Source organism: Pleurodeles waltl, chromosome 9 (genome assembly GCF_031143425.1).
Source record: "Pleurodeles waltl isolate 20211129_DDA chromosome 9, aPleWal1.hap1.20221129, whole genome shotgun sequence".
NCBI classification, from domain to species: Eukaryota; Metazoa; Chordata; class Amphibia; order Caudata; family Salamandridae; genus Pleurodeles; species Pleurodeles waltl.
In genome coordinates, this window is record NC_090448.1 from 732,831,515 (window position 1) to 732,858,853 (window position 27,339).

General features: G+C 42.6%; 1 protein-coding gene and 1 long non-coding RNA gene across 2 annotated transcripts in view; one reads left to right on the forward strand and one right to left on the reverse strand.

The window, feature by feature from the left end:
• LOC138259883 (serine/threonine-protein kinase D3-like) overlaps positions 1-27,339 on the reverse strand; it is a 429,799-nt gene that overhangs the window by 332,221 nt on the left and 70,239 nt on the right. The gene's annotated exons all lie outside the window — the stretch shown is intronic.
• Positions 1-27,339, forward strand: part of LOC138259884 (uncharacterized) — a 179,014-nt gene that overhangs the window by 72,621 nt on the left and 79,054 nt on the right. The window contains exon 2 of the long non-coding RNA XR_011198771.1: positions 24,006-24,057. This is a non-coding gene — a long non-coding RNA (uncharacterized lncRNA). The remainder of the gene's footprint in view (positions 1-24,005; positions 24,058-27,339) is intronic.

The window sequence follows — 27,339 nt, forward strand, 5'->3', positions numbered from 1 at the left end:
AATGTAGTTTCTAATTTTAATTGACCTAGTTGTTTTTTAATGTTGTTAGTAATTCATGGTGTGGCAGAGGGTTGTTGGGTTTGTAGGTGGACAGTGTGAGAAGTTATTTAAATTAGAAATAAGTTTATTTTATTTATTCTACTTTTTTACTGCAATTGATAATCCTTTATTCTACTTTAAGTGTTATATTTTGAGTTTAAAAGTGACGTTTTATTTTTTCATTTAGTGTAATTAGTAGGTATAGTAAGTTTTATTTCAATAATGGTTTGTAGGGTTTGTAGGGGTATAGGGTGGCAAGTTAATTATGTTATAAAAAGAATTCTAATGCCGTATTAGTTTGTAATTGGTAAAACATTATTTAGTGTATTGTTAATTATGTAAATAGCCTCTTATCGACTTATTTAAGTTGCACATCAGTTTTTGGTTGTTGGGTTTCTAAGAGTGTAGGGTAGGAAGTTCATTAAGTGTATAAAAATAATTACATTATTGTTAATTATTTTAAATTGTTAATTAATTATTTAATTTATACAGATTTAAACTAATTTGTAGTTGAGTATTGCTGGGTTTCCAGGGGAATAGGGTAGGCAGTTGAATTAAATTAAATGTATTTTAATGTCATTCTATTTGTTATAAAATATTTTTATTTGATTATTAATCATGTATATTGCTTACTTTATTAATTATAGTATATGTGTAATGTTCTACTTATTTTATTAAATATTTCAGTTTTTATATTTTTATTAAATATTTATTTTTAATAATATGCTATTTTATTAGTTGAGTAGATTTCTAAGAAAATAAAAGGGTATTATATTTTGTATATTAGTTTATTTTTATTAGATGCTTCTGGAGCAGGTCACGCAAGGGGTCTCCCCCGCCCCCTCCCCAGAGTCCTCCCCCACCCTCCCCATCCCTCTCCTGACATCCACACACCCACACGCGCACACATACACACACGCATACCCACATCCACCCACGCACACACACACATACATACCCACACCCCGCAACACACACTAACATACATTGTAGCACACACACATTCACAACACACAACATACACGTACACACACATTCATTCATTCACGCACACCTTCCACGCGACTCCGCCCGCAAGCACGCATACAAAAACAGCCACACATACCCCCACATACAACACCCCCACACACGGATACAACACCCCCCTCTCCTGTCGGAGAGCCCGACTTACCTGTTTGCAGGGGGTCCTCTGGCAGGAGACGGGACGCTGCATTGCTGCCAGCAGCAGCGTACTCCAGCAAAACACCACCAGCCGTATCATGGCTCAAGATACAGTAGGTGGTGTTTTGATGCCGTGGCGCTGCTGGTGAAAGCAGCGCCACCTTACCGCCGTCCGCCGTCATGACCGTCGACGGAATACCACCAGCCTTCTGCAGTCATAATGCGGTTGGCGGCTGGTAGCCATGGCGACGGTATGTTAGCGGCCGTCGCCGTGGCGGTAGGCGGAATTTACCGCCAATGTCATAATGAGGCCCATAATCAGGAAAGCTAGTTCAAAACTTTACAACATTTGAAACCAAGCAATGGACAACTGTAAATTCCAGTAGAACAAAACAAATAGCAGTGTCCATCAGCACACAAATCTACAGCTATAATCTTCATATCATTACATTTGTGACACCATCTCCATATTTTCTATTAAAAAGGAGAAAGGAAGAGGGATTACTTTCCTTGCTTTGTAGATCAGCACAGTGTACAAGAGTTTTATGGTCAGACTGTCACACGCTTTCCTTTCCTGGAGCTTTAGGTACCTTGTGTCATAAACGGTGTTAGGTCTTCTACAGCATTTTTATTATTCCACAGTTTCAACTAGTCTGCTCTCCCTGAGTCCTCTCTTCTTCCAAGCCAAGGTCTGGACCTGTGCTACTAAAAGACCAGCTCTCGCTGCCTGCTCGGTGCCTGGTCTGTAGATCTTAGATATTGGTTTATGATAGCCTGCTGTCCTTGACCTCTCCGCCCTACATTGCTATGTGGAGTTGGACTAGAGTGAATAATATAGTCCAGACAATCCGAATGAGGGCCTACATGGACCAGCCTTACTTTTTCAAATAATTGAAAAGTAATACCCCTCATCCTGTTTATTACCACTATCCACTGGTCCTAGCCTGCCCTATACGTTTTATGTGAGTACACCATGTTACTTGTTTGTAAATCTCACACCTGCCAGCATTATTCACTGACTTATGCCCTTGGGTGTTAGCAGTGATTTTCCATAGTAATGACCCACTGTTGCAAAGCCAGGTACAGCAATGGAGAACCGCACAAAGGGTTGTTCGTCTGAGAAAAGGACACCTTGCTATTGCAAATCACCTTTTGTGCTGCATTATAAATACCCTTGCAAGACTTTGCATTGTTTAGCATCACTTTGCTCAAGCTCAACACCTTGGTAAATCTAGGAGTGCATTGTCAAACTGGTGCACTCTCCTGACCTCTTTGCTACTTACAGCATAACGTACAACAGAAGCCATGGGTTAGACACCCGCACTGAGAAAAGCCCACAGTTCCAGTAAAACAATAACAGTTTTAAGCCTTCAGATCCTCCTAAAGGCTACCTTGAAGAGAGAGAGAAAGTAGATGTAGTAATGTTATGCAAACAGTGATGCAATATAGAATGTATAATGGTTCTGAGGAGTAGAATTATAGAATCCTAGTTGGTTCAGTTTAAGATAGACCTCGGATAAGATAGGACGCTGATTGTATATTATAAAATAAACAAGAATTTTAATAAATAAAAATGTAATTTATTTATTTAAAATACCACAATGGGGACAAGAAGTGGAGCCTACATTATTTTTGAAGATTAGAAGATTACTTACACATCAAGATTGTCAGCTTTGTTGCATGTGTCGTCCATGAACTGAGGGCAAGATTGAGTCAGACTGCTGCGAGGGCCACATTGAGTTGGGCTGCTGCGATCCTTGAACAGATCAAGGTGCTACGATCTTTGACATTTACAGACGTTTGGCAAGAGGATTTAATAAATTGAAAGGATAAACTATATCGGTCTTAAGCGCTGGTCAAGAGATACATTTAAACTGGGGCATGTGCTGCTCTGTCGAACAAGAGATGCGTTTAACAACAAGGGTGAGCAGAGCAACAGCTGACACATATGCGTCTAGCATTCAAATGAAAACGCTGGACTGCCGTATGTGACAACTAAAAACGCTTTGTGGGTGCCATCTTAAGTCAGATATGCATCCGCTTGGTGATATACACAGCTCTATTTCACTGCATTTTATTTAATATGAGCGTACATCAGTGATGCGCACACCTGTTTCTTGACAATACAAACTTGAACATGTGTGTATGTCAGTGATGTACACACTTTAATACATATTCTTTAAAGTATAATATTAGTAGTACACACAGTCAATCTGAAAATATGCAATAACAAAATAAACCAAACCTGAATGCATACAGAAGAGTCAAGTAACAAAACAATAATAAATATATACTTACAGATATATACATTGATAAAGAAAATGAAGGGAGTATCTCAAGTACAATTTTTAGGAGAGCATTACCTTTTGAAATTTCAGAACTACAAAATATTGCAAAAAATGGGAAAAATGTTGTAGACGATTTGAACACTTCTTAAAAGTTACATGTAAAAAATATTCAGATAAGCAGGCAAAAGACTTGTTATTCAATTTAGTAGGCGATGATGTGGAAGATATAATAGTAACATTTCCTGAACATAATCTCAGTACATATAAAGGCCTCATAAAATGTTTGAATGAGAATTTGATTCTCATAGAAATCTAGATTTTGAAAGGTATAACTTTAATAGAGCCTATCAAAGAGAAGATGAAACAACAGATGGATTTGAAACAAGATTAAGAAAATGAGTAACTTTTTATGAATTGGAACAAATTAACAATGAAGAAGCAATAGGATTAAGGATCATACAAGGATGCAATTCAGTAAAATGTATAAAAAAGTTATTGGAGAAAAGTTATGACTTACAAGAAATTCTTTGCATGGCCAGAACAGAGACACAAGCGCAGAAACATGCTTCAAGTAAGGAAGAATGAAAACAATAGAACAAATTAGGCAAATGTCTAAAAAAGATAACAGTGCAGTAAAATTGAAAACATCAAATAAAAAAAGAGGATATGCTATAGATGTGGGTCCCAATTTCCGCTTGTGAAACATATCCAGCATTAGGACAACAATGCAGGTAATGCGGGAAATGTAACTATTTTGCGTATGTATGCAGATTTAAGAAAGATAAGAAAGAAGTCAAAAATAGAAGAGAAATTTGGAATAAACCAAATGTTTCAGATGTCAAAACGAAAACAGGAAAACTAAATTTATCAGACAGATGGAAGGCATTAAATATGAGACGCAAGAAAAAGAAGAACAATTTGAAAGATTGCACATGATGTGCGAAGAAGAAAATATTAAATAATCAATATGATAAAAACGGAAGACATAAAGAAAACAACTTCAGTGGATATAATGGTTGGTTCTCAGAAGATCCCGTTTGTATTAGATAGTGGGGCAACATGTAATATTATGTGCATCACTGAATATGAAAAATTAGAAAAACAACCTGCTTTTAACCCATCAAATGTTCGTGTTTTTCAGTGGGGAGTGACAAAAACTGTTTTATGTTTAGGAAAGTTTGAGGACATACTAAAATATAAAGATATAATTAGTAAAGAAGAAATGCATGTATTAAAAGGTGAAGTTCCTGGACCATGTCTATTAAGTAATGTCACTGCCCAAGTCATGGGTGTATTAGCAATGACTTGCAATATGACATCAGAACATCACATATAAAAAAAATATCCAAACCTATTTAATAGACTTGGGAAATTAAAAGATACAGTAATAACATTACATATTAATGAAGCAATGAAACCAGAAACACAAACACATAGAAGAATCCCAATACATTTACAAGCAAAAGTAGAAATGGAAATACAGTTGTTACTTCAACAAGATATAATTGAACCAGCCAGTGGTCCAACTCCTTTGGTATTACCTATTGTTATAGTTCCCAAAAAAGATACTGATGATATTCGGATTTGTGTGGATATGTGGATACTTAATACTCCAACTGAAAGAGAAAGATACCCAGGTCCACATGTATTTGATATGATTATTAATCTTAATGGTGCTACTGTTGTCTGAAAACCGGATTTATGCAAAGGATACAATCAGTTAGAAATTGATAGCCAATCTCGATATATTACAACATTTTCCACACATATAGGATAGATTAGATATAAAAGACTACATTTTGGCATATGTTCAACTACTGAAATGTTCCAAGAAACTATTAAAAACATAATAAGACCTGTAAAAAATACTATGAATTATAGTAACGGTATTTGGGTCTTTGGAAAAACACAAGAAGATCATGACTGGGCATGAGATGAAGTTTGTCAACAACTCACTAGAGTTGGTTTGACACTTAATTAAAAAAAATTAGAGATAAACAAACATGAATTGATTTTCTTTGACCATGTATTTTCTTGGGAAGGAATGAGGCTAGATACAACAAAGATAGCATCTTTAAATGCAATAGTTAGATATAAACACTTATCAGAACTATAATAATTTTTAGGGATAGGTAGTTATTGCTCTAGATACATTAGAAATGTTGCCACTATTAGCACTCCACTCAGAGAGTTAACAAAAAAGGGGAGGATATTGGTATGGGATGATGGATGTGAATGTCCTTTTAACAAAATAAAAGAAGAAATATCAGCAACAGCTAATTTGAAATATTTTGATCCTGTGTTACAGGACTAATAGTAGATGCAAGTCCAGTATGACTTGGTACAATATTAGTACTACATAAACCTGACACAGAAACTCCTCATGCAAGCAGAGGTTTGTCAGAAATTGAATAAAGATACTCTCAACCAGAAAAACAGAGTTAAGCAGTTGTTTGGGCATGGAAACATTACCATGATTTTCTTTATTGGAAACAATTTGTAATCATGACAGATCATCAGGCACTAATTTCAATTTTTGGAAATCCTAAGACAAAAATGCCCCCAAGAATTGAAAGATAGAGAACGAGACTAATGGATTACAATTGTAAAATTGTACATAAACCAGGAAAAGAATATAACCCAGCAGATTATTTTTCCAGGCATCCAATTAAAAATGACATTGAGGAACAATCAGAAGCAGAAGAATATATATGCTTCATAGATAGATCAACAGTAGCAGGGATTTTATTTCAGAAAAGGAACTACTTCAAGCAACTCAAAATGATGAAAAAATACAAGAAGTAAAAAAAAATATTCCTGAAAATAAATGGAGGCTAATAAATAATTCAACTAATTTTGAAGGAAAGGTAAAAGAAAATCAGATGTTCGAGCATTTATAAATGTACAAACTGAATTATCTATTGCAGGGTCTGGTATACTTTTGAGAGGAAATAAAATAATAATTTTATCAATGCTACAAAGGTTTGTAATTCATTTGGCACATGAAAGCCGTGGGGATATTTCTGCTACAAAAATAATTTTTATGAGAAAAAATATGGTTTTCCAAAATAGACAGTCAAGTGGAAGATATTATACGAACTTGTCATTTATGTCAATGTATCATTAAAGGAATAGCAATGGAAGAATTGCACGTCTGATTTACCAGATGCTGTATGGTCAAATATTTCAATAGATTTTTTATGAACCATTAGAGTCTGGACATTATCTTTTGCCAATTATGGATGAATAGCCCAGATTCCCCAATTTAAAAGTAATTGTATCAACATCTGCGTCAACTGTACTACCAATTCTTGCTGAAATATTTTCTACTTGGGGAGTACCAACCATAGAAAAAAACGATAATGGACCACCCTTTAAGTACACTGAATTTTAAAAGTTCAGGAATTATATGGGAATAGTACACATGCTACTCCAATGTGGCCTCAAGTTAATGGAATGGTAAAAATATTAATGGCCACTATTTAAAAAGCAATTCAAAAAACCAAACGTTTGCAAATTTCAATAAATCAGGCTTTATGCCAAGTTTTACGTGATTAGAGAAATACACCTCATGGATCAACTGCGAAGTGTGTTTCAGAGTTAATGTTCGGACAATCTATTGTAGACAAACACGTTTCCAACAGCTTCCAGCAAGTTCACCAAAAGATCATGCTGAAATATTAAGAAAAGATAAAGAACTTACGATAAAATGAAATGTTAAGCAGACACCAAAAGAAATATTCAAGAACAAAATTATGAAATAGGTGACTTAGCATTAGTAAGACAACAAGAAAAACAGAAATTGCAAAGTAGACGTAATCAAACACCTGTGGAGATAACAAGAATACAAGAAACAGCAATTACAGCGAAGAATAATGATAAGATGATAACAAGAAATAAAAATGTTTTCAAGAAACTGCAAATAGGAGCTGATATGCAAAAAAATATTCTGTCAAATAATCAACAAGAAGAACAATTTTTAAGAAAATCTACAGGAATACCGAGAAAACCTGATAGATTAGTTGAACAATGCTAAATATTTCATAACATGTATTTGTTAAATGTGCTTTTTTTCTTCTTTCTTATTTTTTCTTTTTCTTTTCCTGGGGTAGAGTGGGAGATATGTAGTAATATGATGTAACACAGTGATGCAATATAAAAAGTATTTTAATATTAAAAAGGTAACATGTTTACTTAAAATACCACAGAAGGCAGTCCATTATTCTATTAAATGGCAATTTACTGGATTGCCACCAAGGACAAAAGCCTCGGGAAGACCAAGGACTAGGACTCCCGACCAGTTGTGAACTGACTGATCTCCCTACTATACGCAGAACGACACACAGCAGAGAGCAAAGCTGGAAAGGCCTTTTATTCCGTTGGGCATTTCCAAGGTGGACTAGTGCCCTTGAAGGTTGTTTTTTTTAAAGCTCAGGGCCTCGCCTGCTGACTGTCATTTTCCTCCAGCTTCCCTCGGTTAACTGCTGCGGGCACAGAGAAGCTTCGAGAGAGAGAAAGGAAGGGAGAGGCAAGCAGTGAGAAGGCAATCCGAGGGGGGGGGGGGGAGGGAGGGAGGGGGAGAGAGAGAGAGAGAGAGAGAGAGAGAGAGAGAGAGAGAGAGAGAGAGAGAGAGAGAGAGAGAGAGAGAGAGAGAGAGAGAGAGAGAGAGAGAGAGAGAGAGAGAGAGAGAGAGAGAGAGAGAGAGAGAGAGAGAGAGAGAGAGAGAGAGAGAGAGAGAGAGAGAGAGAGAGAGAGAGAGAGAGAGAGGAAAAAAAAAAGAAAAAAAAAAAAAAGAAAAAGAAAGAAAGAAACTGTGCAAGGAGACAGAGTGGAGCTGGTTTGAACATTTTTCCAGGGTGGTTTTTGGTTTCCCAGTCGAGTGCCTAGCAGAAACCGCAGGTTGGGCACCCCACATTGGAAACCACTGCAGGAACAATGAAGACAGATGACATTGTGTAGCTAAGAGCCACAAAACTCGTGTAGCAGCTGAAAGAAAGACTGCAACTCCATAAACAAGTGTGGCATACTGCATGCTGAACTGGCAGCTTCCTTTAATCGACAAGCACTTTTTTTCTGGTCCTCAACCTCTTTTAGAAACCATATTGGCGATTTTCTGAATTCCGAGCAAATCAAAACACATTTTGTATGATACTAGAATACAATGTAGCAAGTTGAATAACTACATCTGTAAATCAGGGGCGTATCTTCGGGGGTAGGGGTGTTACACCCCCAAATTAATGTATTTTGTGATAAATATGGTGCAGGGGCTTTCATTCGGGTATGGTGAGGTGTCTGTCGGATTTCACCAGGAATGTTTACACTCACAAACACCCCCCTCTCTGTTTTAAAAGACTTCAAGAAAGTTGGTTATTTCTCAAAATACCAGTACGCCTACCAATCCGCATTTCTCTCCCTTTCCACTGCCTCTTAAGCCACTCTAGTGCACTTTGCTTGTTGCATGTGCCAGCATGATTGTCTGGAAATCTGAATTTAACACCCCCAATCATACCGACCAAGCTACTCCTCTGCTGTAAATACTGACATGATGTTGCAGAAAAATTGCCTTTGATACCTCTATCTCTCAGAAATAACTCGAACATCAATTCCATCGGAAAATGACAGACCTCCGGTACCACAGTTTCTTAAAAGAAATATAATGAAACACTGACTCCATAACCCTGGTTCCTAGAGTCCTTTTGCATGAAATACAGTGCTGGAATTGATGGGGTGAAACACATCAGCAGAGGAGTGCTAAAAAGTCTGAGGAAACTTTATCTGAGTGACAGATCAACAAGAGTCCAACTGTCGAAGACTTCCTACAGCCTATTCCAAATTCTAATGAGGCTGGATAAAGTCAGAAAATTACCAAATTTCGACCTATGTGAGAAATTTCAAAAAGTTCTTGAAAATTCACATTAAGCAATTTCACATACCTGCTTTTACCTAAGACTTACCTCATATAAACAAGTATGGCAAGTTACCATCGGGTTCACACAGAAAATGTCTCAGAAAGAGATCTTTTCAGCTTTAAGCAGTCTCCTGTCTGCATCTTAAAGTTTAAAAGGCAGTGTAATGCTCAGGTTAAAGAAAGTTAAACAAGATATTGGAATATCACATTTCATTATAAAAAACGTAATTCCTCACAATTTTCATGGGAGTTCACGAGAAAAAAAATACACAATTTTAGATACCTCTAGGTTAAACTGTGGTGGCTGAGAAGCGACATGCCACGCAACAGGAGCAGCACAAACCAGAGGTTTCTGCTGCTTAAGAACTCCAAACTAAGCAGAAAAAGAAAGATAACACCTAACATGCTTCACCACAACAAAGGATATCTGAATCCAAATTGGTGCAGTTTGAGAGAGTGGAAATTACACAAGATTTCGCCAACAGTTCCTTAAACTGGCCAAATCAGAAATATGTTAAAATAAAACTGACTTTAAAACCTCAAAAGAATTGAAAGGTAATATAAATGCTAAATAGGAGGGATAATTCGAACAGCAGGAACAGACTAATTAGCCTGATTGACAGTGTCTGTAAACTTTTCTGCAAGCGAATACTTAAGGCTTTAAATGAATGGGTGCAAAAAAAGATGAATTACTAACCCCACTCCAAGAGGTTTCAGAGTGGGTCTCATGAAATAAAGTTCTGGAAGTCTTTGTTAATGCTTCCTATGATAGTACTAGCAACAAATCAGCTTTTCCTCAATTCCAAGAAGATGTAAAATTGCCCCAATAAATATGGCATGAAAAGGCTAGAAGAGAATGGAGAAAATGTTGTTGATACATCCTGGAGAGAACACTTTAAGCTTAGCAACAAATCAAACTTTGCGGCTTGCTGGATGAAAGAAACCAAGAGGCTAGGACTACACACTTCATCAGTAAATCTGGCTTTAAAAATAACATAAACAAAACAAGTGAGCAAGACAACCAACAAAAAGCTTACCATATTAGAACTGGAAAGAAAACTGAAAGTGTGAGAGTGGCATGTTACCACTCAATACGACTTTAAAGAAAAGGAAGCAAGTGGTCTTTGACGTGAACCCCTTGGGGAAATTGAAGATCTGTGCCACCTGTTGCTGAATTATACACTACACTAAGGTTAGAGGATGCACCTTCAAACACCTACTAAGTAAAAAACAACTGGGTAGAGCTGACTGGCCATATTTACTTCCTGCTGAGTAATATTTCAGAAAAAATAACTAGGCAAATGGGAGGAGTAATTGTGCAAAGTTGGGAAGTAAGAGAATAAGGCTCAAAAACGTGTGTGTCCTACATAGGCTGAGGATGCCCCCCTATGTGACTACGTATGCAACTCACTTCAGTTTTTTTTATTTTCTTTTGTATATTATTTTGATATTTGTACTGTCTCTGTATGAAAGGCGGTTTTGGATGCTGAAAGCATCAGTAAATTAATTCAAAATTCAAATACAGGAGCAGACCGACAAACTCCAACTCAAACACAAAGAACTAAAAAATAGGTTACATAGAAACAATATATGCATTAGAGGAATTCCTCTCTGCGCTGAAGTATAACTTATAGAGGTATTCGTCAAAGACCTTTTACATGCCACTGGGAAAGGCAACACACAACCCAGTATTTCAACTGGAAAACACACACACACAAAACTGAAACAGACGGAACAGATTTCAAAATCCTACATACACAAAGGCAGTCTTCCAAGAAAAAGAGGAATTGATTGATCCTAATCGCAAATCTTCAGAACTGTCAGCCCACGACCTCAAATTCCTACTTTATCATGCTCTTGCAAACTTCAACACTGAAAAAAAGAAGAGATTCTATGGAACTAACAGAATGTCTTTGCATCAATAAAATTCCATGCCAGTGGGGGCACCCCTTTCACATAATCTTGGAGTGGCAAGGGAAAGAAAATTATAGCCAGAACACCAAAGACTGTCAGAGAAACACTGGGAGTTCCAAAGATACCAATACTACAAAAGAAGGACCTCCCTTGTGAAATGGCTGGATGACCAACAAGTGAAAATGGCATAGGGAGGGGCCCAGAGAAGATGAAGGAAACCATTGTCACTATTAGCTATATAAAGATCCAACAGCACTTCATCAGGCCCAGGGATCTTACCTGGAAGACTCTAATTTGTGGCCGCAATTACATCCCTGACCTCGATGGTTTCACTGAATTTGGAGTACTACTCAAACGCACAACCTACTATCTCCCTATTTTCTGGGCTGGTATCCCTATTGTTTGGGTCAAAAATGTTAGTAAAATGGTCTACCCAGGCTTGTACAGATATAACAAAGTCCAGTGTGGGCTTTTCATAGCAAGACAAATAAGGTTGGCTAACAACTTTCCAAAACCCACGCTAGCTCTCAGCTTAGCTGCCTTTTCTAACTCCTCCTAGGCTGCCTTTCTGAACTCAGATTTCCTGGTCTTGAGGTTCTCTTTATAAAGCCTCCTGGCATACATAATATCTTCCTTTGGTGCGCAGAGTTTTGGACAGGGCTAATTTTAGCTTTTATGCGCATCCACGTAAGCATGATTAAACCAGCATTGTAGAGGTAGTTTTCTAGAAGCTCTTCTTAAGATAAGCCCCTCAACCGTGGAAACACATAGGGAATCAAAGCCTGCCAATATATTCACAGAGGATTCATTGCAGGATATCAGTGGTAGACTTGCTTGGCTGTTGTCCTGAATAAGCTAATACAGAAAAGCCTCCTTGTCTATTCTGTCCCATTTTATCCTAATAATTTTGGTACGAGAAGTGGTCAAAGGCAAGTTCTCCCTATGCCCTTTACCATCCAATAGATATAATACAAGTGCAAGAACAAGCAGGTTATGGTCATTTATACATGAAGCCCTAACAGTATAATCCAGCAAAAATGCCGGGGTCTTACTGGCCATAGGGTGCAACAGGCTTTTTCCAGGTGGGCTGGAAGGATGGGGGACCATTTTGGAGCGATGGGGGGCGGTTTTGTGACTGGGGGGCGTTTTTGCAGCAATGCTGCAAACTCTGCCCCCAAAACAGTAGCCAGCTTGCGCTTGCACACCCCCTATGAGGTCTTAAAACTGTGTGTGGTACCTTTTCACACACAGTTTTAAGACCTCTTTGTGCATGCAAAGTACCCCTCTTCCTCCGAGGGGGGGCTGGTCAGAAAAAGTTGCCAGGGCTGTTTTGGGTTCCCAGTCCGGCCATGAATAATGCAGTTAAATCCGAAGACAATATAATGAAATCAATTTCACTGGACCCTACGTAGATGAAGGGAAGGGGTACCGCATCTGTCTGAATTATTTGGGAAATGCCAAATTTTAAGACACAAGGACCCTATTTAGGGCCTCCCCTAAGGAGTTGTGCTGGAAGTGTAGTCTGCTTGTCCCCTACCATACTGTTGTACCATATATTGATAATTCACAGTTATGACATAGTCGCATTTGAAATCCACTGCCCAGACTTTAAGAATATCCTTTGTGTAGCTATTTTAGAATTCCAGTAGACTTTCATCAAGGTCATCAACTACAGTGACATCACAACTATCAAACATGTTATTATAAAAATTAACTCAAAGGAATTAGGAGTCTGCATTGATACCGCCTGGAAATAGGGTGTGGAATCGATTATTCTGGTAGAAAGACCAGTTAGTTTTACAGAAAATAGAATGGCTAACCTCCCTTAGTCTTTCCAGCACAAGACGGAGTGGATGCACTACACAAAGTATAAAAACCATTAATGCTAAAATCCACATGTGACCAGATTACTTGCAAGCAAACAATGTCTGAATTACGGATGGCAGAAAATCAATTTGGATTTGATCACTTTGAGTGTATGCCTGTAACGTTCCAGGAAGGAATCTCAAGGCCCCGTTGATTCTGTGAGGCCCTCCTTGGTTAGGTTTTTGGGATCTGCTAAATCCTTCACAAAGACGCTCTTAAGGATTGGCTCTTGCCCTGGACTTATTGGGTCCTTCTTTTGTGGCACATTCTTAATGTGATCATTCTGGACTTCTGATCAAACCTTAGGACACAGTCCTAAATATATATTTTAGGGTAAGGGAGTTTTTAGGATTTAGGGGTGGGTAAAGGTATTGGGTGGTGTGTTTTTATGGTTTAGGGTGGGTAAGCGTATTTGAGAAGCAAAGGTATTTTTATAGTTTAGGATGGGTAAGGGTATTTGGGTGGTAAGGGTATTTTAGGGTGTAGGGTGGGTAAGATATTTGGCTAGTAAGGGTTTGTTTTTTAGGGTTTAGGGTGGGTAAGGGCATTTGGATGGTAAGGGTACTTTTAGTGTGTTAGACCTGACAGCCATAGAGTGGCCATTCCCCATCTTTATTCCTGCCTCCCTCCACTTTTCTGACACTGTTTTTGCTGGTTTTAGGAAACTGTGCATGTTACCACTGCTAACCAGTGCTAAAGTGCATATGCTCTCTCCCATAAACATGGTAACATTGGTTCATACCCAATTTGTATATTTGATCTTCTTGTAAGTCCCTAGTAAAGTGCACTACATGTGCCCAGGGCCTGTAGATTAAATGCTACTAGTGGGTCTGCAGCACAGGCTGTGCCGACCACAAAAGTAGCCCCTTAACCATGTCTCAGGCCTGCTATTGCATGGCCTGTGTGTGCAGTTTCACTGTCACTTCGACTTCTTGGCATTTAAAAGTACTTGCCAAGCCTTAAACTCCCCTTTTTCTACATTTGTCACCCCTCCCTAAGGTAGGCCATAGGTAACCAATAGGGCAGGGTGCTATTTAGGTAAAAGGCAGGACATATACCTGTGTGTTTTATATGTCATGGTAGTGGAAAACTCCTAAATTTGTTTTCCACTACTGTGAGGCCTGCTCCTTTCATAGGCTAGCATTAGGGCTACCCTCATATACTGTTTAAGTGGTAGATTCTGATCAGAAAGGGGTAAACAGGTCATGTTTAGTATGGCCAGAATGGTAAAATAAAATCCTGCTTATTGGTGAGGTTGGATTTAATTTTACTATTTTAGAAATCCTACTTTTAGAAATTGGTGCTGCGAAGTCAAGCAGAGTATAGTAGCAAAATTGGTATATCTGAAAATGATACAGTCGGCCCATGGAGAACAAGACTAGAGCCTAGAAATTATTCCAGTGACATCAGGTCATATTTGACTTCTGATAAAGTCCTGGAATATAAATGGCATGAGTAATAAGGCTAAGAGAGGAACAATTTATATTATGGTACAATGGAAGGGTATTGACGTTGTTTTCCTACAGTAGACACATTTATTGAGTAGCAAATGGCACTTTCTAATGAAGGCAAATATAGTACAGTGGCATATACTGGCTTTTTTCTGGTGTCGAGAAAAACAGTGATTCTCATTTATCCTTAAAGCAATTTGGATAAATTCAGGAGACTGATATGCAGCAATTTCAGCATGTTGGGATGGAGAGACGATTAACATAGTGCCAATATACCTTCCACTGACTCCTCAAAAGACTACATTGAACAGATTAGGTGATCTCCTAGTGAGACTCTGCACTGGATCTTTAATGACAGAGGGAGACTTTAACTTTCTCCTGGATTAAAGAAATTATAGATATCCAGCAGACAAAGTATTAACACATAGCATATTAATGCTAAATAAATTCTTACTGCCCATGGTTTTCAGTACATCTGGAGATTCTCACATGGGAATTCATTCTAATACACCTTCTGTTCCTGGGTACAAGGGATATTGAGGTGGCTGGATTATCTATTTATCCCAAAAAGGGTGCAGATTAGATTTTCAGACAAAAAGATCCAAAAATGTAGCCCCAGCGATGCGGTGGCCCCAGGAGATTATTGGACCATTCCCTATTGTCTACATTATTGAAATCTCATCAGCATGCAACCAAAGGGGTGGAGATTGGACACCTGGAAATCAAAGAAGTGACATTAAGTTAGATCGAAGCTTAGTAAAGGAACATCAGTAGGCAACACATTAATCCATTAAAAAGGGAGACACTGGTTCTAGAAGTGAATTACACAACTGAGTCATTGTTTGGGAAAATGAGATGCCTACAAACAAAACATTCAGAATACAAGGACCTAGCACAGAATAAGACAAAGAAAATTATTCTATGTAGACATAGAAACCTCCATGATATAGGTGTAAGGCGAATTAATTAATAATTTGGCTGGACAGAAGGAAGAAGAGGCTACATGGATACTCAAGATGACCAATAAAACGCGGAACAGGGTAAAGAGGGAAAACGAGATTGCATCCAGTTTCACAACATCTCTGGAGAAATTATACAAATCACAGACACTACATATAGAGAATGAAATAGCTAACTTCAGGAAAGACTTTCCCTGCTGACACTACACCAGATACACAAACTTGCACTAGACTAGGACGTTGAAGATGGTGGCATACCCACCATTATAGTCCAGTTGCAGAGTGGCAGTCATACCATTCCACAGATTCCCAGCAGAACCTTTTGTCTTACTAGAGCCACAACTGACAAAGGACTAGCATTATATACAGATGTCTACAAGGTAGGCAAATCTCACCCAGACTTCAGAAAAGCCACAATACCATGGTAAAGAAACTTACCAAGCCTCCAGAAGAGCATTCTTCACATTGACCAATAACTTTACTCAATGTAGAAACAAAGATGCTAGAAAAAATATTGACAAATAGACAGTGCATTTGAATAGATGCTTTGAGATACTGGGATCATTTAGGGTTGATGCCAGGTAAAGCAAACAGACATACCCTCAGTAGGATATATATAACACTAGAAAATCTGAGTTTGGAGACAGAATCAGCAGTGCATTTCTTGCTTGATGCAGAGAAAGCATTTCATTTGGTTGAACTGAATTTTATAGTGACAGTCCTTCAGAAAATGGGCAGCCCAGGCTATCATAATTGTAACACTATCAGACCCATTGGTATTTAACAAGTCCCCACGCTGGATTGGGGCGCATGCTCAATTTAGGTGGTTGAATTAGGAAAGAGGGTAGGTTTCACAGATATCACAATAAGCAAAAGACATAGGGGGTTATTCCAACTTTGGAGGAAGTGGTAATCTGTCCCAAAAGTGACGGTAAAGTGACAGATATACCACCAGCCGTATTACGAGTCCATTATATCCTATGGAACTCGTAATACGGCTGGTGGTAAATCTGTCACATTTGGGACGGATTACCACCTCCTCCAAAGTTGGAATAACCCCCATAATGATTTATGTGACAGAACCTGAGACAGCCATAACTAGTATATTGGATATCTGCTGAATATGTGGGGAATATTCAGGAACCCAGATAGATTAGTCAAATTTGATCATGTTTCTGTTATCAACATGGACACTTGAATCCACATTCCAATCCCCCATTAAACTGGACAAAGAGGGAACACACATTACAAGATATAGGAATAAGAACTATAAAAATAACCTACAGGGATTAACAGATACATTTAAGATGGATGTGGAGCACTGTATGAGACTTCTGTTATCCCAAATAAGTAGAGTGGCCATGTAGGGAACGGAGACCAGTGGTCTACAAGAACACTGAGTTGAATATTTTTCCGGATTATACTCCCACTGTGCAGGCTGTGCGCCGAGCTTTTCTATCAGTTAAACGCACCCTGAGCCAAACTGACGCAAAATTCTCCTTCATCTACCCGGCAAAATTGAAGGAGCAACATGGTGGTAAATTCCTCTTTTTCACAGACCCCAAGCTTGCGGCTAAGTTTGCCAGAACGGTGCCTAGGAAGTCGGCGGTGACGCTCCCGGGTACCTCTGGGCCTGAACATGCAGACTTAAGCGATACTGACTAGAATGGGAAGGGGTGTAGCCTCCTGGGGCTGCTAATTTTTCTTGATAATTGCTGGGCGTCACTGCGCTGTGGTGCTGCCCTATTGATCGCCCCATTGTTTTGCTTTTGGATAGCCCTTTGCCCTCCTCCCCCTGTCTCGTTTGGCATGGCGGGAGGAATGGCTCAGCCCTCGCCCCTTGGATGAGTCCTGTTTATCCGATGCATTTTGGAAAAGGGATTGCTGATGTTCTGGGGGTGGGTTATCTGCTTTGACCCGGTTGGGGGGTCTGCGTGGGTGCATGTTTTTGTTCTGGATTTCTATTTGTGACCTGTTTCCTCTCTTTTCCCTTCTTTTTTCTTTGGGGCTGCCTGGCAGGGTGGCGCGCTGTGGCTGTGTTATGTTTGTGCTCGACTGAGTTATGGTGCTGGGGAGTGAGACCTTTGTTAGATGTCTTACTTGGAACGTGCGTGGCTTGAATGATGACCGCAAGTTGCGCCTTATGTCAGCTTACATTAAGCGTCAGGCAATAGATATATGTATGTTGCAAGAGACTCATTTGGTGGCCTATACGCAGTGTCGACTAAAGGCTGGCTGGATTGGAGAATGTTATAGTGCGGTATTCTCGAATTACGCTTGTGGAGGGGGGATTCTGATCCGTAGGGGTTTGCAGTGGCGCACTCAGAGGGTTATTACAGATCCAAATGGCCGTTATGTTTTGATACGTGGCATGCTGCTGGAAAGAGTTTGTAGGCTTGTCTCGGTATATGGCCCGAACACAGATGACCCCGAATTCTTCCGGGAGGTGTGGCGTTTGGTTGATTCGCTTGGCAACGGCGCGGTGATCTGGGGTGGCGACTTCAATGTTGTTCTGGATCCTGCGATGGACAGTGAAAGCCAGGCCAGGGTGCAACATGTGTCTGCTGCTAGGGCTCTGTCGTCCATTATGATGGAGGGAGCCCTGGTGGACATCTGGTGGGCTAAGAATGCAACTGTTTGGGAGGGCACAAGCATCAATCACGCTCATAACAGTTGGTCCCACATTGACCGCTTGCTTGGCTCCAGGGACTGTGGAGCTCTGGGCGCAGTCGGTGGAGCATATTGCGAGAATCTTGTCAGATCATTCACCGGTTAAGTTGGTGCTGGCGTTGCCTGGTGGGCCTGGGCGTGCGGGTCTGTGGCGCCTCCCCCAAGGGGCGCTGAGAGATGATGTATTCCGTGCAGAGGTCCGTGAGGACATTATCCATTATTTTATGGAAAATCGCGGCTCTGTGAGTTCGGCGGGCACCTCGTGGGAGGCCTTTAAGGTGGTGATCCGTGGTGTCTGCCTTGCGAAGCAGCACGGTGTACTAAAGTCGTTGCGAAGGGAACTGGCTGACTTGGAGGACCGGATTGTGGCTCTTGAGTCTTGTCTGATGACGGACTGGTCGGGGACCACTCTGGCTGCTTTGCAGGATGCCGTGACGCGGTACGAGGAGGCCTCGCTTAGGGAAATCTGCTTCCTGGGGAAATATACAAGGGCACGTCGGTATGGTAAAGGCGAGAGAGCCGGGCGTACATTGACGCATATGTTGCGTAGACCCTGGGCCAGCAATTACATTACTGAGATTGACAGTGCAGAGGGTGTGCGGGTAGTGGGCACGGAGGGCGTGGTGCGGGTGTTTACTGAATTCTTTGTGAATTTACATGCTGAGCCTTCCGGGCTGGATATTAACACAGCTCGGGATTACTTCTCTGAGATCTCCTTACTCTGGTTTGATGATGTGCCTAGGGCTTATTTTGATGCCCCCTTCTCTGTCCAGGAGGTTCTGGCAACGATCCCCATTCTGCCTAGAGATAAGGCCCCTGGCTCGGAAGGTCTGACCATTGCGTTTTATAAGGAGTATGCTGATCTTTTGGCTCCTCATCTTCTGGAGGTCTATGCGGAGTCTATGGAGACTGGGGTTCTCCCTGCCTCTCTGAGCGAGGCTCTGATTGTAACGATTCTGAAGCCGGGTAAGGATCCACACTGCTGTGACTCATATCACCCGCTCTCCATGATTAATATTGATAATAAAATCCTTAATAAGAGGATTGCGACACGGTTGCAACCGTTGCTGCCAAAGTTGGTATTGCCGGACCAGTCTGGGTTTGTGCCAGGTAGATCCACATCTCAAAATTTGCGCATGTATTTTGCGATTGCGAATACGATTGATGCTGAGGATGATGCTGTGGCAGTGTTTTTGGATGCTACTAAGGCCTTCAACTCCCTAGCATGGGATTATATGTTTGCGCTGCTTACAATAGTGGGCATGAGTGTGAGTTTTGTACAACTGATCCAGCTGCTGTATTCAGAACCCACTGCTAGATTGCGGCTCAATGGAACTGTCTCGGACCCCTTCAGGATTGCTCAGGGGACCCGCCGGGGTGCCTTGTTCCCCGCTGCTCTTTGCAGTAGCGATAGAGCCACTCACGGCGTATCTTCGGCAACATCATATCAGAGGGGGCTGCCGTTTCAACAGCGGCCCATTTTGCTGTCCTTGTATGCTGATGATATCGGCCTGTACTTGCGCGAGCCACAGAGAAATCTGGATGTGCTCCTCGATGAGATTGTACGACTTGGTGCTTTCTCCGGTATTACAATCAATTGGTCTAAGTCGGTGGTGCTGCCTCTCTCGAAGGGATGGCGGAATTTGTCTCCCAGTATCCGATCGGATGGGCGGATGGCCCAGTGCATTATTTGGGAGTTTGGCTCAGCCGGGACGTCGAGACACTCTGGATGGCTAACTACGGAAAGGCAATAGCATGGTTGGAGGACAGGGCGGAGGCGTGGCACTCGCTACCGCTCTCACTTATGGGGCGCATTGCGATTTTGAAAATGGTGGTGCTGCCTAAATTTCTATTCCTGTTCGTGAATCTGCCTCTTATTCTTACTGCGAGTTTTTTGCGGCACCGTTGGTCTGCTCTGATACGACTGGTTTGGGCGGGTGGGCGGGCAGCCCAGGATTTCCTGGGAGACACTGATGCTACCCTTTGAGCTATTTTGCGTATTACTGGTTGCATCCTGTGCGGTATTTACCGCAACTGGCACCTGAAAGCGATGCGGTGTGGCCCAATTGCCTGTCCATAGTGTTTGGGGCCCTTCATCGTCGCAGGGTGTGCGACGTGAGTACGGTGCAGTGCACTATCGGGGCGTGGATCGCGGTACTGCGACAGTCTGGTGTGGGTGCGCCGTTTGCTCCCTCGATGTCAGTACTGGATGTTGCGTATGAAAGGATGTTCAGAGATGCGGAAATACGCGACTTCCTCCAAGAGTCGGATCTTTCGGAGCTGGGGAACTGGTTCGCGGACAGGCGCTTGGTCTCTTCAGAGACTGTGCTGGGGGAGGGTCGCGATACAGCGTTGCATAGGCTGTATGTGCTGCGCGTTTGCGCAATGCTTCGTGCGCGCTTCGCTGGTCTTCCTGAGACTCCGGTGTGTCCGGCTTTGGAGGTGCTGTGCCGGCTCATTACTAATTTATACAATTGTATACAGGATCAGAAGGGCGGCGCTGGTTTGGCTGCTAAGGCCCGCTTAGAGGCGGATGTGGGGGAGACTATTACAGAGGAAATGTGGCGGAAATGCTGTGCGCATATGAGGACCTTGTCCCCTAATTACAGACTACGGCTTATACATTTCAAATTTCTTCATCGCATATACTATACTCCAAAGGGCCTTTACGCCATGGGCTTGCGCGCGGATGCGAGCGGTGAGCCATGCCGCACTCCGAATGCTGATTTTATACACCTTGCGTGGACCTGTGGGGAGGTACGCAATTCCTGGATGGAGGTAATGACTATGGTTGAGGAGATAACTGGGTTACGGCTGCCCTTCTCCCCTAAACTTGCTTTACTAGGATATGTTGAAGAGGTGCCGTCGGCTCACAGGCGATTGGTGGGCCTATTGCTGTTGCTTGGAGCCATGGACGGGCTCCCCTTGGATCTGATTGGCTGCATGATGTCTCATTCTGCCATGAACAATTGATGATTTTCTGGGAGCTGACCCCTGGGGGTGCCTGGCCGCGGGATATCTGGAATCCCTGTAATAGAGTCACTTGGATATGTGCTGATGGGCCACATGTGGGATAGTTTGGATACTGTCGACTTCACATGCATCATGGCTGCTATGTGTGATTTGGTTACTGCCCGGCCCTTCCTTCTTTTTCCCCCCTGTTTGTATTTCTTTCTACCTGCAGTTGGTTATGGATGTTTTTGGGCCTATGGATGTGCATTATTGTTCCCCTTATCTTCGGATTTTTGATCCTTGAATTCTTCCTCTCTATGGAGAGGTCCCGGTTTAGCCGGATGGATGACGTAGGGCTTGTGTCCCTGCTACAATTAACTTTTATGCAGGTGGCGCGGTTTGGACCTTTCACCCGTTGATGTGGGACTTTATACTGTTTTCAATTCTGTATGCACCGCCCTAATGGGCTTTTTTGTTGTTTGTTCTATGTTTTCTGAAAATCACAAATAAATGTATTAAAAAACAAACAAAAAAAAAACTAGAGTGGCCATGTATAAGATAGTGACACTGCACAGGCTACTATATACAGAGTGTAAAATACCCCCTACTGGGCACTGCTTAATTTCAGCAGACGGTTGAAGGTGGGCCCACCCCACCCACCCTTATTTTGTGGTGGGGGACGTACATTTCCACAACAGACTTTCACTCAAAGCAAAAGAAAGAAATAGACAAAAATAGTAAGGAGAAAGAAAGAGAAAGATGGAAAATCAGTGACAAAGGGAGAAAGCAAGAATGAAATAGAACCTTCATAATGAAGATAAAGGTGCAGGAAGTGTCTGATAGTGGATGAAATAGGTATGAAATGGAGTCAAGGCTAAGCAGCTTTGGTATTTATCACCTCTGATAGTTGTAGTGTGGGCTGTAGACTTCTGAACACAATTTGGGCCCAGTACTTATTGTTGTACAAATTAGGCACTACTGCCGGGTGCCACAGGGGTTCTTTCATCAAATAAAGTGTTCACTACGGACACTGCTACGGAATGTGAAGTCCCCTAGGATTTCCAACATTAAATTATACAAAGGAGAATATGATGGGGTGAGAACATTTGTATTATCGGGCAGCCTAAAGTGTAGTGCTAATTGATTGTATACATAAAACCTTGAATGATCTGGAATTTCAATTACACCATAAAGAAGTTGGTACAAAGTGATATTTAAACCTGATATATGGCAAGGATACATCACACATGAGACCACTACTAGCACAGGTAATGAGACTAACTTCGAAGGCAGCCACTCAGATGGTCTTTGCCTTTTGTGACTGCAGGAGGGCTGGGCAGATATAAGTACGCAGAGGCTGTGCAGTCTTCTGAATTTTGATGTTTTAGTGAAGTTGTCCAACCAGAAAGAAAAATGGCTCTGGGTTTTGGGTCAGCGAAATGAAAATTTTATTTTTAAATGTTTGTCCGCTTCCTCCTTCCACAGAGTATAATTCTGTTTTTTCTTCTTCTTCCCTCTGTTCGGGCTGCGACTGCGCCATCACGGCCCTCGAGGAAAGACAGAACGATAAGTAAAGAATTCAAGCTCACTAAAATAGAGTATGAACCGTCACCTCAACCCTGACAATTGTTCCAAAATAGGGTGGGTAATGTGGGCCTGCCCTGAGTGTCAGCAAACCTCAAAGGTGACCTGGTATTGTTCAAGCTCCTCCCCTTTTTCCCACTTGTAGTGAACTGTCTTGTGTTATATTTCCCCTCACTCTTCATGCGCACCTCCTGTGAAATCACTGTATGTACCAGGTCCTGCCAATCCCCATTCGGGAGTGCGTCTCTCCTCAATTTCAGAGTAAGTGAAACATGCATGCTCAAAACAACATCCCACACCAAAAAGAAAGAAAGAAAACTCTCAGAGAACAATGGTTGACCGCGTGTAATCAGAGTGGGGAATTCTTAGGCCACAGTAGAGCGGTAACAAGGTTCCCTTCTGGGAAAAGAAAATTATCCAAGCTAGCCGCCTGATAGCTTCCCTACTTTGTCCCTGACTCAGTCACCCTCTCTGCAACAACTCTCAACAACTCTCTCGGCATCCAACAATTCTCCGTCTAGATCTCTAGGGTTTTGTTGAGGTCAGTGTCATTGTCTTCTTCAGCTAACTTCCTTCCTTCTCCCGCGTTCAAGTTTGGACATCGGTCGTGTCCTCCTCTCAAGGGTTCGGCGTTCTCTCTCCTCACTACGATTCCAGTGTATCGGTGTTTTTGACTCCATTCGTCGTGAGCCCTGATTGGTATGTGGCTCCTGCCGCCCTCCTGTTCCAAGACACACTAGTCCAGTGGTTCCCAAACTTTTTTGATCCCCGGCTCCTTTGACCTATTGGCCGTGTTGGCCACGGCTCCCCGTTATGTTACTTTTTTTGGCGGGTGGGGGAACGTAATCCCAGCCTGTACCTGTACCTACACTATTTACCGTTTGTCTTCTTTATTCTCTCCTTCACGTTGCTGAAAACCATTTATTGGAAACAATTTTTGTTACAGGGATATTATTAATGGTACTTTGGCGCCCTCCGCTGGTCAGAATAATTAATGCAGGGTGTTTTTTTCCAATACCACGAGGAAAAGCTACTGATTCAAAGCACCTCCGAGTGGTTTCCAGACTGTGTGCGGCGCCCCTGGCTAGTTTTGACGGCGCACCAGGGAGCCGCAGCGCACAGTTTGGGAACCACTGCACTAGTCCATTGTTATTGATGGTGTTCTTTTGGGAGTCCAGTCCTGATTACCCTGTCTTTTCTTTCATCATCCCAGGTATTCTCCCGGAGTGTCAGGGCACCAGGGTCGGCTTCAAGACTTCCCCCAGGTAAAAGAGTGGTTTGGACCACCTCCTTCTCACAGTGACGTTTTCATCTGCCTTAGTGCCTGTCCCTTTTGAGTGCCTGTCTGTGTCTCGTTTTTCACCTCCTCCCCCACCCCCTTTTCCCTTCGTTTTCTTCCTCCTTTTTCACCATGCTTTTTTTCGATGGCCATTTCCTGCCTCCTGTTTGCCCTGTCCAGCACCTCTCCCTCCACCCAAGACATACTTAATGGAGGCCGCAGCGCAACTGCCTCTCTGTCAGCTCCTGATCAGCTAGAATCTTGCCTACTTGTTCTTCGTTTTCCCCTTCTTCTGCCTTTGGCTTCTGTGCCTTTTTCCTTTGCCTAAATGCCTTTCCATTTTGTGCCTGCCTGTGCCTAAAGCAAACCCTTCTGAACCTGTTGGTGTCTGGATCAAGCCCAGCGCCAGGAACCCTGGCTCTGCTAGACCTCACAGCTACACCGCCACCTACCTGCGAGCCTTGAACCACGAACTGCCATCCCCCTCCTCTAATCCACAGTAGGACCTTGCTCCTGCATCCACTGCTCCTTCCCCTGCATCATCAGATGGCCCAAAACACACCATCCACCATCTACTTCAAAACTTGCCTGCCTCGCCCTCAATACACGTTCCCGTTGCAAACACATCACCAAGATGTGGGACCTCATCACCACCCTCATCCTGACGTCATCTTCCTCATTGATACCTGTTTCACACCCACGTCCACTCCCGACATCACCACAGCAACACCCGAAGGCTACAAGATTACACACCGAAACCACATCAACAAACCGGGAGGAGGGATGGCCATCATCCACACAAAAAAGCATCCATTGCGCCACTGAGAGAGAAGACACCAAGCAGACCATGGAATTTTTCAACTTCAAACTCCCAAAAGACAGAAAAAACACTCTAAGAGGCGCCCTCACCTACAGAACACCTGGACCACACCCCAGCTTCTGCATCGTCATCCCCGACTTCATCACCCATCTCTCTATCGACTTCAAAGACTACATCTTCCTTGGAGATCTGAATTTCCACCACTACAACCTCAACAACACCAAAACAGTGAGCCATGACAGCATGAATAACATTGGACTCACCCAACTCGTCAACGACCTCACCCACAACACAGGACACACATTGGACCCCATATTCACCTCCGGCAAAAGGGTCAAGTACAGCCACGTCACCAAATTCTCCTGGGCCAACCACTCCATCGTACACTTCAATGTCTCCAGCCCCTGCACCTCCACCACTGAGCCACCCAGCACCATCCACCGCACCTAGAGCAAAGTATAATTGAGCCAATGGACTGATGCCCTCAACAAACACATCATGCCTTCACACTGCATCAAACCTGTACCAAGCTGTCAAAAACTTCAACTCCTGGATCACCAACTGCACCAACATCATCACTCCCATCAAGACCAGCAGACACAGGAGATCCAACAAGCAAGCAAGATGGTACACCAAGGAACTGTGAACAGCAAAACGCCACTGCAAAGCCACTGGAAAGAAGGTGGCGCACAAGCAAGGACGCTTCAGACAGGACCACCTCCAGGACTTCCCTCAAACCCTACCAGCCTGCATGCCCTTCTGTGCTGCCATAGACCTGGCCACCTGCCCTGTGTGGTCAGCTTGCTTCCCCTGACTCCCTTCCACCTTCCCTAGCATGCCACATTGAGTCCAATGCCAAACACAGCAAAGTTTGCCAAATCCACAGCAACAGAAAACAGTATCAACCCCCTCCAAAACAGCTACATGATGGACGCTGAGGTAGTGTGACTAAAGATATATTACAATAATGAATGTGTTGCGTCAAAGTTGTGGATGTGCAATAAGATGTGGAATGTATATTTGGAATTCTTGACCGTGAGCGGCCCGGCAACAGTTGTTGCTGCTGGTCCTTTAGTGTTGTAATTGACTGTAGAAAGTGTATCTGTCAAGAAGTGGTTGGCACAAGTGTCTGAATTTCGAACAAGAGTTTAGCGGCTAGGTTAGAGGCCCTCTGTTATTTTATGGTGCATGTTCCTGGGAAGAGAAATGGCCAAGTGGACTGTTTATCAAAGTTACCTTTAAAGCAACAAAGGAGGTTGATGGAGCAAGATCATATCCCTCACCGAAGACCCCCACACCGCCAAAGCCAACCTCCACAGAGAAATGAAGGCCGTAGCCGACCGGATGAAGGACAGCAGACTGAAGCTGAACTCAGACAAAACAGAGGTCCTCATTCTCGGACCCACCCCATCAGCCTGGGACGACTCTTGGTGGCCCACATCGCTAGGCACAGCCCCAGACCACGCTCGCAACCTGGGGGTCATCCTCGACTCCACCCTCTCTATGACCAGGCAAGTCAACGCCGTCTCCGCGTCCTGCTTCAACACCCTGCGGATGCTCCGCAGGATCTTCAAATGAATTCCCCCTGATACGAGGAAAACCATCACCCAGGCACTCATCACCAGCAGACTCGACTACGGGAACGCCCTCTACTCAGGAACAACAACCAAGCTCCTGAGACGACTACAACGAATCCAGAACGCCTCGGCACGACTAATCCTCAACGTTCCCCGACGCAGCCACATCACACCCCACCTAAGAGGCCTGCACTGGCTCCCCGTCGACAAGAGGATCACCTCCAAGCTCCTCACCCACGCACACAAAGCACTACACAACATCGGACCAACATACCTCAACAACCGACTCAGCTTCCACACCCCCACCCGAAGCCTCCACTCAGCCAACCTCGCCCTCGTCACAATTCCCAGTATCCGGAAAACCACAACCGGCGGCAGATCCTTCTCCTACCTCGCCGCCAAGACCTGGAACACTCTCCCTCCCAACCTACGACAGACTCAGGACCTGCTGGCCTTCAGAAGACTTCTCAAGACCTGGCTCTTCGATCAGTAACGCTCCCCCCAGCGCCTTGAGGCCCTCACGGGTATGTAGCGCGCTTTAGAAATGCAGTGACTGATTGAAGAGGAACGCAAACGGTAATTGACTTTCACTTATGAAGATGGGTATATGTACCCTAGAGTTCAATTGGGAATTTATCAGATGGGAACTGGAATATAATAAAGTAACGAGCAAGAACGAATGCTTCAGTGGAAGAAGAAAAAATGCATGGAACTTTAGCCTATAGAAAGGATGTCCAAGGGATATCCAAGTCATGCATAAAATACGGGAATTACTGACGATTTACATTGGTATTATAATAAGGGGAGATAAGGTTAGACCAAAAGTAGGATTATGATAGGACATGATGGTGCTATGTCATGCGGGGCACAG